Genomic DNA, 10,890 nt, shown 5'->3' on the forward strand with positions numbered 1-10,890 from the left:
AAAAGTATAATAACATTTTGTCAAAAGGATTTGGTGAGCCTCAAAAATGCATATTTTTTGAAAGATCCCACAGATTTCTAGTTCCCTTATTTATTACTATAGTTTAAAATTTTACAGGAACCAATTTAATATCATTTAATTTGATGCCTTATCATCCTAGCCTTTCATTAACTTAAAAACAAGAAAATAAAAATAGAATTGGCAAAATGACTGTGAAAGTTTTTAGTCTCTATATGAAAATTTGACTTCTATGTGATTCTAGCTCTAAATTTTTACTGTTTCCTACCAAATTGCAGTTATATCAATTTCTAAAGTACCCATTAGAAATATTTTTGTGAATTAAATAATTTGAGAAAAACAGTTAATCAGGTAGAAATAGTTAATCAGCAAGTCAATAGTTAATCTCATTGCCCAGCTGTGATCTACCAGTAAGTATAGAGTCAACTGTTTGTATTGTCCTTGAAGGCCTAAGTCTTTGGCTTGTCATATAGACACTTCCAAATGTGGCCCAACAATCTATTTTCCTAGCAATTTGCCCTCCATGATCTGTTCCAACTCCTATATGCATAATAACATATTATGATTTACTAGGACACAAATTTTCTTGCCATGATCTCAAAATATTAGGCAATTTTATTGATTTTAGGCTTTGAACTAGCTTTTTGTTATACCTGTAATGTCTTTCATCTTACTATTCTCCCATTTCAAACTTGGGAAATTTTTTTACTAATAAAAATATTTATATTGAGTTTTAATAAAATCCAGGCTATGGTTAATGATTTTTTTGCAACTACTTCATAAGTGATATATTAGCATCCACCTTATACAGATAAAAATGTCGACTCCTGATTGAACACTTCCTTATAACCTGAAAACCCACCTGTGAGTTTTTTCCCCTCTTTCTGCCTCTGTGGAATTTTAAATGAACATTTACTGTGATTGATAACAGAAAGGTATCTGAAAAATCTCCAAATATTGGTACACTAAATAACATACTTCTAAATACCTCAGGAGTTAAAATACACAGGCAAAAGAAAATTATAAAGTTTTTTGAACAGAATAAAAATTAAAATATAGTATATCAAAATTGGGGGATGTTCCCAGAGCAGTACATATAGAGAAATTATAGAACTAAATGTCTATGTCAGAAAAGAAGAAAGATTCCAAATCAATGACTTAATGTTTGCATTTGAACACTAGAAAAATAACAACAAATGTAAGCAGGTGAAAGAAAATAGTACATGGCAGGGCAGAAAACAATGATACAGAAACAGAAAAGAATACAGTGAAGAAAATCCATGAATCTCAAAGATGTTTCCTTGACATCATAGATGAATTCAGTAAAACTCGAACAAAATTGATCAGAAAAAAAAGAGAGATGACAGTTTCCCAAACCAGATAGTGATATGAGATAGATGATACATGAATGATAAGACAGTGAGAGAGAAGACATCACTACTGATTTTACAGAGATTACTAGGATAACGGGTGAATATTATTAATAATTTTTGCCGTAAGAGTGGCAATTTAAGTGAAATAGATAAATTATTTAAATACCACAATATCCTCAAGGTCATTCAAGAAGAAAATAATTGTAATAGCCCTATTTCCGTTAAAAAGATTAAATTTGTAGTTAAAAATTTCCTACAAGGAAAGCTCCAGATTGTGTCATGGGGGAAGTCTAAGGAATATATAAGAAATACCGTTGATTCTTATGTTTCATTTCCTTATCTCTTCATTTATTCTTAACTCCCTCTATATTTTTGTGATATTTTCCCCAGTACTTCTGATTTTGAAACAGAAGAGAGAATTTTGTACATCAGGCTTTAAAGATTCACGGTATTCTAGTATCAAGCTGAGATCATAAGGTAAAGAAGTAGTTAATATAAACAATAGAAGTATAATTTTACACAACTCCAAGTATCAATTTACAGAAAATGATCTAATATTTATCCTTTCTTTTGCAATTTATCATATATATAGTTTGCTCCCATGAGCTCAATAAAGCAATTTCTAAGGAAGTACTACTCTATGTACTAATTCCAGTAACACTTAAAATGATTGTTTTCATTTTCTCTCATCTTTGTAACGTTGGAAAGATGTATAAATTCAGGCCATTGAAAAAAATGGATGATTTATACCCTGTGTATTCTTAATTTTTCAGCTCATTAACAAGTTTTTTTCAGCACCATTTTCACCAATAGGGTTTTTCATGTGTGTGTTCGCCAATGAATTACCCTTAGGTTTGGTCATGTATGGATACACACACACACACACACATACATACTCACAACTTTTTCTTTCATATTGAAATGTTTTTGAAGGAAACACAATGCAATATTTTTTTTATTTTTAAAGAACTATTGATACTAAATATCCCTAGATTCTGCACTCTCCTACTACTAATCAGATTCTTAAGACAATATAAAATACTTCAAGAGGAATATAACCTCAATTTATTTTTTTAATTTAAATTCAATTAATTAACATATAATGTATTATTTGTTTCAGGGGTACAGGCCTGTGATTCATCAGTCTTATACCCAGTGCTCATTACAACACATAACCTCAATTTATGTGTCAGTTTATTTCAGAGGCGAAATCAGTTTTACATACAATACCCACATGTAAAACATTATTAAATATTATTTAATTCATTTCTAGAGTAGTTTAGAATGCAAGTGAATCTACAAATATCCTTATACCCTGAACTCAAGCTACGCAGCTGTGTCTCCTGGATGAGGCTGGGTTGCCTGTCCAGGTTTACTGTCAGTAAAACAGACAGAGGGTTAGGAGTCTAAAAAAAATAAATAAGGCACCAGGGGGGCACCTGACCTGCTCAGTCAGTAGAGCATGCGACTCTAGATCTTGGGGTTGTGAGTTTGAGCCCCACATTGGGTTCAGAACTTAAATAAATAAATAAATACATAAACAAGTAAGTAAGTAAGTAAAATAAGCCACCATGGATCTTAAGTCTCTAACAGCAAGTAAAAGCTAGAAAGTATTAGGTATGTGACAGGGTGGGGTGGTTATAGATTCATCCATTCATTAATTCTTTTTTATATATTCATTCAACAACTTATCAAGTTCCTACTATGAATCAGACAATGGGGATACAAAGTTAGAAAGATACAATCTTGCCCAGAACAATCCAGAACAAGTAGTATGATCACTAGACCCAGTAATTTATTTTTGTCTCATTTTTTATCATTTGTCTCTCAGAAATTGAAACTAGTTGTACTTTTACATTTTACATATTATTGAAAGACACAGAAGCCTTTGATAGATGGTAATTCAACTCTTTTGAAGAATAATTGCTGTGAAATAACTTCATTATTGAATTTCTTATCAATTAAATTTAATTTTCAAAAAATAAAATTTTTTCTCATAACTCTGTACCTTGTGAGTCCCATGATTCCAAATTAAAATGATTCTTACATATTTAAGTCAGTTGCTCATCATTGCATATGAATACAATCCTCTCTTTAATATCTATCATCTATTTATCTATCTATCCATACACACATGCACAAACACATCCATGAAAATGTATTCATACATATATTCTTTTTCCTAGGTTTTGAAAATTCTGATTATTGTAGCTGGTTTTAAGCAGTTGAGAGTTCAATAGCTAAGGAACAACTATTTGTTGTATTGTTTAAGAACATTTGAATCTAGCAAGGAAAGAATGTATGAAACTCAAGCTGCTTTAAGTAGACAGTAGTTAAAAAAAAAAGTACACAGCAGTTATGAGCATGTATGAGTTAACTGTAGAGAGGACGGAAGGACTAAGAGCACTGATTATTCATGAGCTATTAAATGTGCATGAGGCACCGGAAGCTCTAACAGGATGCATTAAATATACATGGGACATATGAAGCACTCATTATTTATAACATCTTAATTCAGCTACCCATTGGTGACACCCATTTTGGCCCTGACAATTCTGTGTCCAAGAAATTCACATAAAACCCATGACCGTTCTGTTCAGCAAGTTAATCGGCAATATATAGCTATTAGCCAGGCAACCTTGTCTTGTGTCTCTCTGATAAAGCAAGAGTATATCATTTGCTCTGTGCATCTTCCCCCAGTTGGGCTTTCTTGCTTGAACTTCAGCTTTCATTCTGGTAACCATGTCATTATAGGAAAGGCAAAGAGATAAGGCAATTGAATATTGTGTACCACGGATGTAGGTAATATAGTCCTTCCAAGACACTTACATACCATCCTAAATGTGTTAACTTACTTCATTTCTTTTCCCTTGTTTTATGCTATATGTTTTAAACATAATTAATAAACTTTGTGATTTGAGCATTTTAATTTCGTCTGTGAACCTTTCTGTTCCATGACTACTGGAAATCTTTCTTTTTAGTATACTTGGGGCTTACTATTGTATCAAGGTATTTCCCCACACAAGGGTACCAAGCCCTAAAGGTCTAATCAGTACTATCTTCTTAGTTATTTTGTTGGCAGAGAATGGAAACAGTATTACTTTCAGATGAATGTATACTGCAGTTTTTCATCTTCATAGTAAATTGACAATTTTCAAATACAAATTTTGTTGACATAGGTAGTAGATAGATATTTATCTGTAAAATGTGGATAAAAATAACTCCTACTCACACACAAACACACACACACAGAAAACAGTAACTGAAGCAGCTGGTAATTGTAGCGAATGAGTAAATTTATGTGTGGAAGATATGATCATAGGTAGGTAGGACTCATTTGTTGATGTGAATTATGATTCCTCTTTTTAAATGATCCCTTGATACTGAGTAAAATTGCAGATGTTAGCTTGGTTAGCTTTGGAATGGAAAGATGTTACTCACTCTGCTACAACAATATTCTAGACTATTTCACTGTTTGTGGTAAGTACTTGCTGAGATATTAGCACCTTCACTGAGGCCCACTTGTGAGAGGCCAGTGGACTCCTCACAAGTAGGTCAAAACTTTCTAGTTTAAACTAACCAGCCAATGTTGATGTCAGATCTGTGACCTTGACCCACTGAGCAACATGAGAACCCTGGTTATTACAACTGTCTTTGAAAAGTCTCTATTAAATTAAGATTGAATGTAGGGTCTAATTTATCAAAAATGTGATGTTACTGAAAAAACCAAAAAGCCCATTAAAATGTGTGCCTTCTGTTTGCTTTTTTGAAATGCCAGCTTGTAGATGTGTTTTTCACCCCTCCTTTGCATAGCAAGTGTTTCATAACTCCTTAGTGGTGGTGTCTGAGCATTCCAACTGCTGAGGCAAGATTATCTATTTCCGCATCTTTTTTTTCAGAATCTTCTTTTGAAATGTAAACATTTCCCACAAGTAACAAAACCTAAAAATTAATGTGAACATAAGAAAATATCTACAGTGGGGAGCGCCTGGGTGGCTCAGTCGTTAAGCGTCTGACTTTGGCTCAGGTCATGATCCCAGCGTTCTGGGATCAAGCCCCGCATTGGGCTCCCTGGTCAGCGGGAAGCCTGCTTCTCCCTCTCCCACTCCCCCTGCTTGTGTTCCCTCTCTTGCTGCCTCTCTCTCTGTTAAATAAATAAATAAATAAGATCTTTTTTTAAAAAAAAGGATAGGAAAAAAATATCTACAGTGGAATAACAACTGTTATTCAATAATGATTTTCAGAAATACAATAATATATTTCTTACATTAACAATTTAGACCAGACTTAGTCCATAAACAGTAGGAAAACATTTTTCCACATTTTACCTTTTTAATTTTTGGAATTTTTTTTAATTTTGGTTTTAACTTTTTCCAAATTTATTAATTTCCATACATATGTATATTTGTGAATATGCATATTTACACATATGTATAACAATGCTTTATATTATTTTGTTATATATATTTATAATGTTAAATACAAATCTAAAATAAAATGTAGTTTATATACTACTATATGTTTATACTAATTTATATTAAGTATAGCGTACTTTATCTTATAATATGTAAATATTTACTTATACTAATGCAATGATACAGGTTACTTTGCTTAAAGTGATAGATTGTCTCTCTCCAATGTATCAAAACATCTGTAAATATTTTTTCTCAAAATATTGCATTTTTCTGTAATCTTTTATTTTAATCTTAAAAAATGGCCAGTTCTATGATATTGACTGACCTGATCTGTCAATAATGAATGATTTTATTAAATGCGTTATGGGATCTAGATTTAGGTTTATTTTTATAAAAAATTTCAGTAGTAGAGAAACAACTCTCCTTATGTTTTTAAAGATCGTATTTTAAATATCTACTGTGTGCCAGGAATTGTGTTATATCTTGGATATATGCAGACATATATTGAACATGCCTTGCTCTCAAGGAGCTAGACTCATATGGCCATATGTACTTTGACTTGATGGAAACGTTTGGGAACTAGATAGAGGTGGTGGTTTCACCATAGTGTGCAGGTACTAAATGTCACCGAATTGTTTCCTTTTAATTGTTTGATTTTGTTGTGTGAATTTCACCTCACATTATTTAAAAAAAAAAAAAGCTGGTACAGAGAGAGAAAAATGGAGAAAGAGTGCATCGCAAGTACCAATTGCTCTGGATTGACCTTTTGATTTCATGTGAATAAACTTTCATTTAGGCCAAAGCGCATGGAAGTTGGGTTTCACAATGATCAGAAATAGAAATGCACCACTGCATCACAGGGTGACAAGTAGGCTGCTTTCCGCAACAAGTAGTAGAAAAGCTCAACTCAAGTGGCTTAAGCATAGGAAACTTATTATCTTACATAACCTGAAATTTATTGGTACGGTTTTGCCAGGTTTTGTTATTTAATTGAAAACCCAGTTTTTTCCTTTTTCTCCTTGCCGCATTTAATGTGTGGGGACCTCCTCTCCTCTTAAGTCAGCAACAATTCTGTGCATCTCATTCAGACACAGCAACATCAGATAGAAAGACTGTTTCTCCCTCATGGTTCCTTTTTAAATAATGGACATTTTTGGCCTAAAAGTCCCTGAAGACATTTTTTCACATCTTATTGACAGAATTGAGTCACATTCCCATACACTATTCACTGTAAAGAAGAATGCAATTGGCATCATTGATCTACTTCAGACAAACTCAGATTATACTCCCTGATAAAGGAATAAAGTGATCTTCCCATAAGAGGGGACTAAATTGGAGTCTGTAAGCAAAGGAGAAGAAGGTAAAGTTATTTTAGAAGACAGTCACCAGAGGCTGCTACAAATGACAAAATAAAAATGCATAAATATCATAGGAAATACATGAGAACTAAAACAGTAATTGCCTTGATATGGTAGGATTTTGTAATTGAAATATCCATATATACAACATGTAGTTTGGGCATGATTACTTAAAAATTAGTGTAAATTCCTCTGGAAAACAGTATGGAAGCTCCTTAAAAAGTTAAAAATAAAACTACCCTATGACCCAACAATTCAACTGCTAGGTATTTATCCAAAGGATACAAACATAGTGATTCGAAGGGGTACCTGCACCCCAATGTTTAGAGCTCCCATGTCCACAATAACCAAACTATGGAAAGATCCCAGACGTCCATCAACAGATGAATGGATAAAGAAGATGTGGTATCTGAGAAAATTGGTAAATATTACTTATTCAAAGAGACAAATATTGTGAATTTCCTATGTTAAATTCTACCAATTATTTAGCCAAGTCCTCAGGTTCCTTGGGTACATTTCTGTATTCCAAGTTACCACAGGCAGCAGTTCTAACAGTTCTTCCACCACTGTATAATACAGGTTCCCAATTTTCCAAAAGTTTCACTGTCGCTTTCTCCAACCTCCACAATTTCCTTGCTGCTTTTCCAGTCTTCACCAACCCCAGACCCAAAACGAATGCAACATGTTTTAACTTTTTGTTACAGCAGCGCCCTGCTAGAGAGATATTAGTTGGTGTATCAGTTAGACTTTGCTATTGCACCAAAAAAAATCTAAAACTTAAAAACTTAAAAAATGTATCTGTCTTAATAAACTTCTGGACTTAAAAAGTCGACTATTTCATTTAACTCATGATCCTATTAGTGGATAGATAATTCTTCTGGTCTGAGGGAGTTCACATGATTTCCGTTGGGCTCTATCGTATACATGTAGATAGCTGGTTGGTCGGCTAGATGATCTAAAATGGTCTCCCTCCTATCTCTGGAAGTAAATTGTGACTCAGGGTGTTTACATTGTTTCCATGTGTCCCCTCATCTTCTAGAACACTAGCATGGACTTATTCATATGGCTCTCTTATGGTTTCAAGTGTACCAAGCAAGAGCAAACTCCAATGCCCTAGTCATTTCAAGGCTCTGTTTGTATCACATTTCCTGTTATCCCATTGGGAAAATCAGGTCAGGAGCCAAGTCCAAATTCAAAGGGTGGAGGAAAAGATCCCACTTCCTGATGGAGCAGAAACCTCTGCTAGCTTACATCATACATGCCATCAGAATTAGAAATAGGTATGCTCTTTCAAGCCCTTGAAATTTTGATGTTGTTACTATAGTGTTACCTATCCCATCCTATCCTATCCTATTACTCATTGGAAATGAGGTTACCATAACAGATGCCTAAAATGGCTGGCATTATTTTAAGGGCCAGGTGATCACCAATTAAGAAATTAATTCCTGAGAATGGAAAGATAGTACTCTATGTCTTGAGATAATAAAGCATTTAGTAAAACTCATCAGACCTAACTTGGAAGCCAGATGATATAGGCTTGATGTACTGTTTTGTTTTGTTTTGTTTTGTTTTTAGGCTTGGTGAACTTTTAGTTCTTGGGGAAGATTATGAAGAATTGAATTACAATACTATTTATTGATTGTTATTGACTAGATTTGACTAGGTATTTCATAAAAATGAAAAGCTCAGAAAATAATTAGAATGTTTTCAAACCAAAATAGAAAGTAATGAAGAAATCTGAAAATTTCTGGGTGTACAAATATTGAAGCAGTGAATTACTTTTTAACCTTTACAATAGGGGATAAAACCATGAAAATATGTGAGCAAAAAAGGCCTTTGAAGTTCATCCTCACAGCAAAAATTAGATTAAGGGTGTAACCTTTTTTCTTACTGTTGAACTTCTTACCTGATTAAGTTGATACAGGAAACTATATCAGTATAATGGTTATGACAACTAGTAGTACCTGTCAGTGCATAAAATGATTCAGGATACAAATCAGAGTAGGGGTACAGCTTTGCCAGAGAAGCCTGAGAGCATAATTTGTGAGAGATGCATTTGGCAAGAAAGTAAAGAAAGATAGTAGAACTAAAAACTATTTTTCAAAAATAACTGGCACACGGAATTGACTGGATTCAAACAGATACGAATAGAGACTGCAGTGCTAAACAAACTATGAGTCTAGAGGTGAAAATTGCTACGACTCTATGAAAGTAAAGAGCCTTTGGGCCCCCTGCCCACCTGCTGTGAGTACAGAGGGGACTTGAAGGTTGGGTTTATTCCTCAACAGCGACCAAGGCTGTGCTCACCGAGAACGAGAGCAAGGAAATGTCCCTCCATTAGTCAACTCAGCTGCCATTTACAAAATACTATAGACCTGGTGGCTTAAACAGCAGAAAAAAATCCTTCTCTTACAGCCCTGGAGGATAGAAGTCCATGATCAAGTCTGGCTGAGCTGGTTTCTGGGTTCTGATAAAGGCTTACTTCCTAGCTTAAAACTGACCTTCTTGCTATACCCTCACATGGCCTTTGTGCAGAGAGAGAGAGAGAGAAAACAAGCATGCTGGTGTCTTTTCTTGTAAGGACACTGATCCTGTTGGATCAGGACCCCATCTTTATAACTTCATTTAACCTGATTACTTCTTAAAAGCCCCTTTCTCCAAACGTAGCCACACTGGGGGTTAGGACTTCAACATATGAATTTGGGGAACATACAAGCATTCAGTCCATAAGAGCATCCGAGAGTGCAGAGTCAGGGACCAGAGAGAAAAATGAACAAAGGAGTCTCTGCTAGAAGTAAAATCAATACCTAATTAGGAAACAGTTATTACTCCCAGGAAAAGCACCCTCATAATATCAACCCTCACCATTTCAGAAATGTTATAAGCGGCTTTGTCCTTCTACCAGGAAAAATTCATTGTAATTGGGCTATCCCAGTTCCATCATTGTACAAAAGTATGAGGGGATAGCAACGGGATTTATCAGGTCCTCTGGACCAAGAAGAGACATTTTCAAAATGATGCAGGGACCACCACCTATCACCCAGAGACCACACACAGAGTGGACAAAGTTTGTGTTTTGTTCCCTTAAGAAGGATTTGATTTGGTTTCATTTAAGGAAAGAAAAGAGCAAAGGAATATTTGGGAACTAGAAGGAAACATTAGTAAAGGAACATATCCACCCAATATCCCATGTGTTTGTTCACAGTTTCCAGCTCCCTGATGGGGAGGCATGTGGCCATGTGACCAGTTCTGGCAGATGATCTGTGTGGAGAAGAGATGAATGCCAGGTCAAGCGCTGAAGCTCTCTTCTCCCCAGGTTTGAGAAGACTGCATGGTACCTGTGTCACCGCTATATGTCTTGGAGGCTCCAAAAGCCTGAGTACTGAGTGACTGTGTGGTATTGAGCCTTCACACCCACGTGGAGCAAGAACAGGGAGAAAGAACGTTTACATAATAGGTCACCGAGGCCCTGAGGTTGTACAATACAAGACTGCAAACCTGCTCGGCCTATCTAATATAGCTAACTTTTACTGAAAATTATAAAAATACATTTTCAAAATAAAAAATCAGGCAAGCCCCTTTTTCTTACTGCAGTGAAATGACATTGGTCATTAGGAACAAAAAGCAAAAATTTTAAATAATGGAATTTAAAAAATTCTGCCCTGGAATTATAAAAGAAGTCAAACTATATCTGCAGATTAAATTTAAAGGAGTGGAAAGAATAAT

The 10,890-nt window shown here is 34.6% G+C and overlaps 1 long non-coding RNA gene across 1 annotated transcript in view; it reads left to right on the forward strand.

Moving 5' to 3' along the window:
* The window catches only part of LOC125282057 (uncharacterized), a 45,173-nt gene extending 34,534 nt beyond the window's left edge, over positions 1 to 10,639 (forward strand). Inside the window, exon 5 of the long non-coding RNA XR_007189190.2 lies at positions 10,370 to 10,639. This is a non-coding gene — a long non-coding RNA (uncharacterized LOC125282057). The remainder of the gene's footprint in view (positions 1 to 10,369) is intronic.
* The last annotated feature ends 251 nt before the right edge of the window (positions 10,640 to 10,890 follow it).

This window comes from Ursus arctos, unplaced genomic scaffold (assembly GCF_023065955.2).
Source record: "Ursus arctos isolate Adak ecotype North America unplaced genomic scaffold, UrsArc2.0 scaffold_20, whole genome shotgun sequence".
Lineage (NCBI taxonomy): Eukaryota > Metazoa > Chordata > Mammalia > Carnivora > Ursidae > Ursus > Ursus arctos.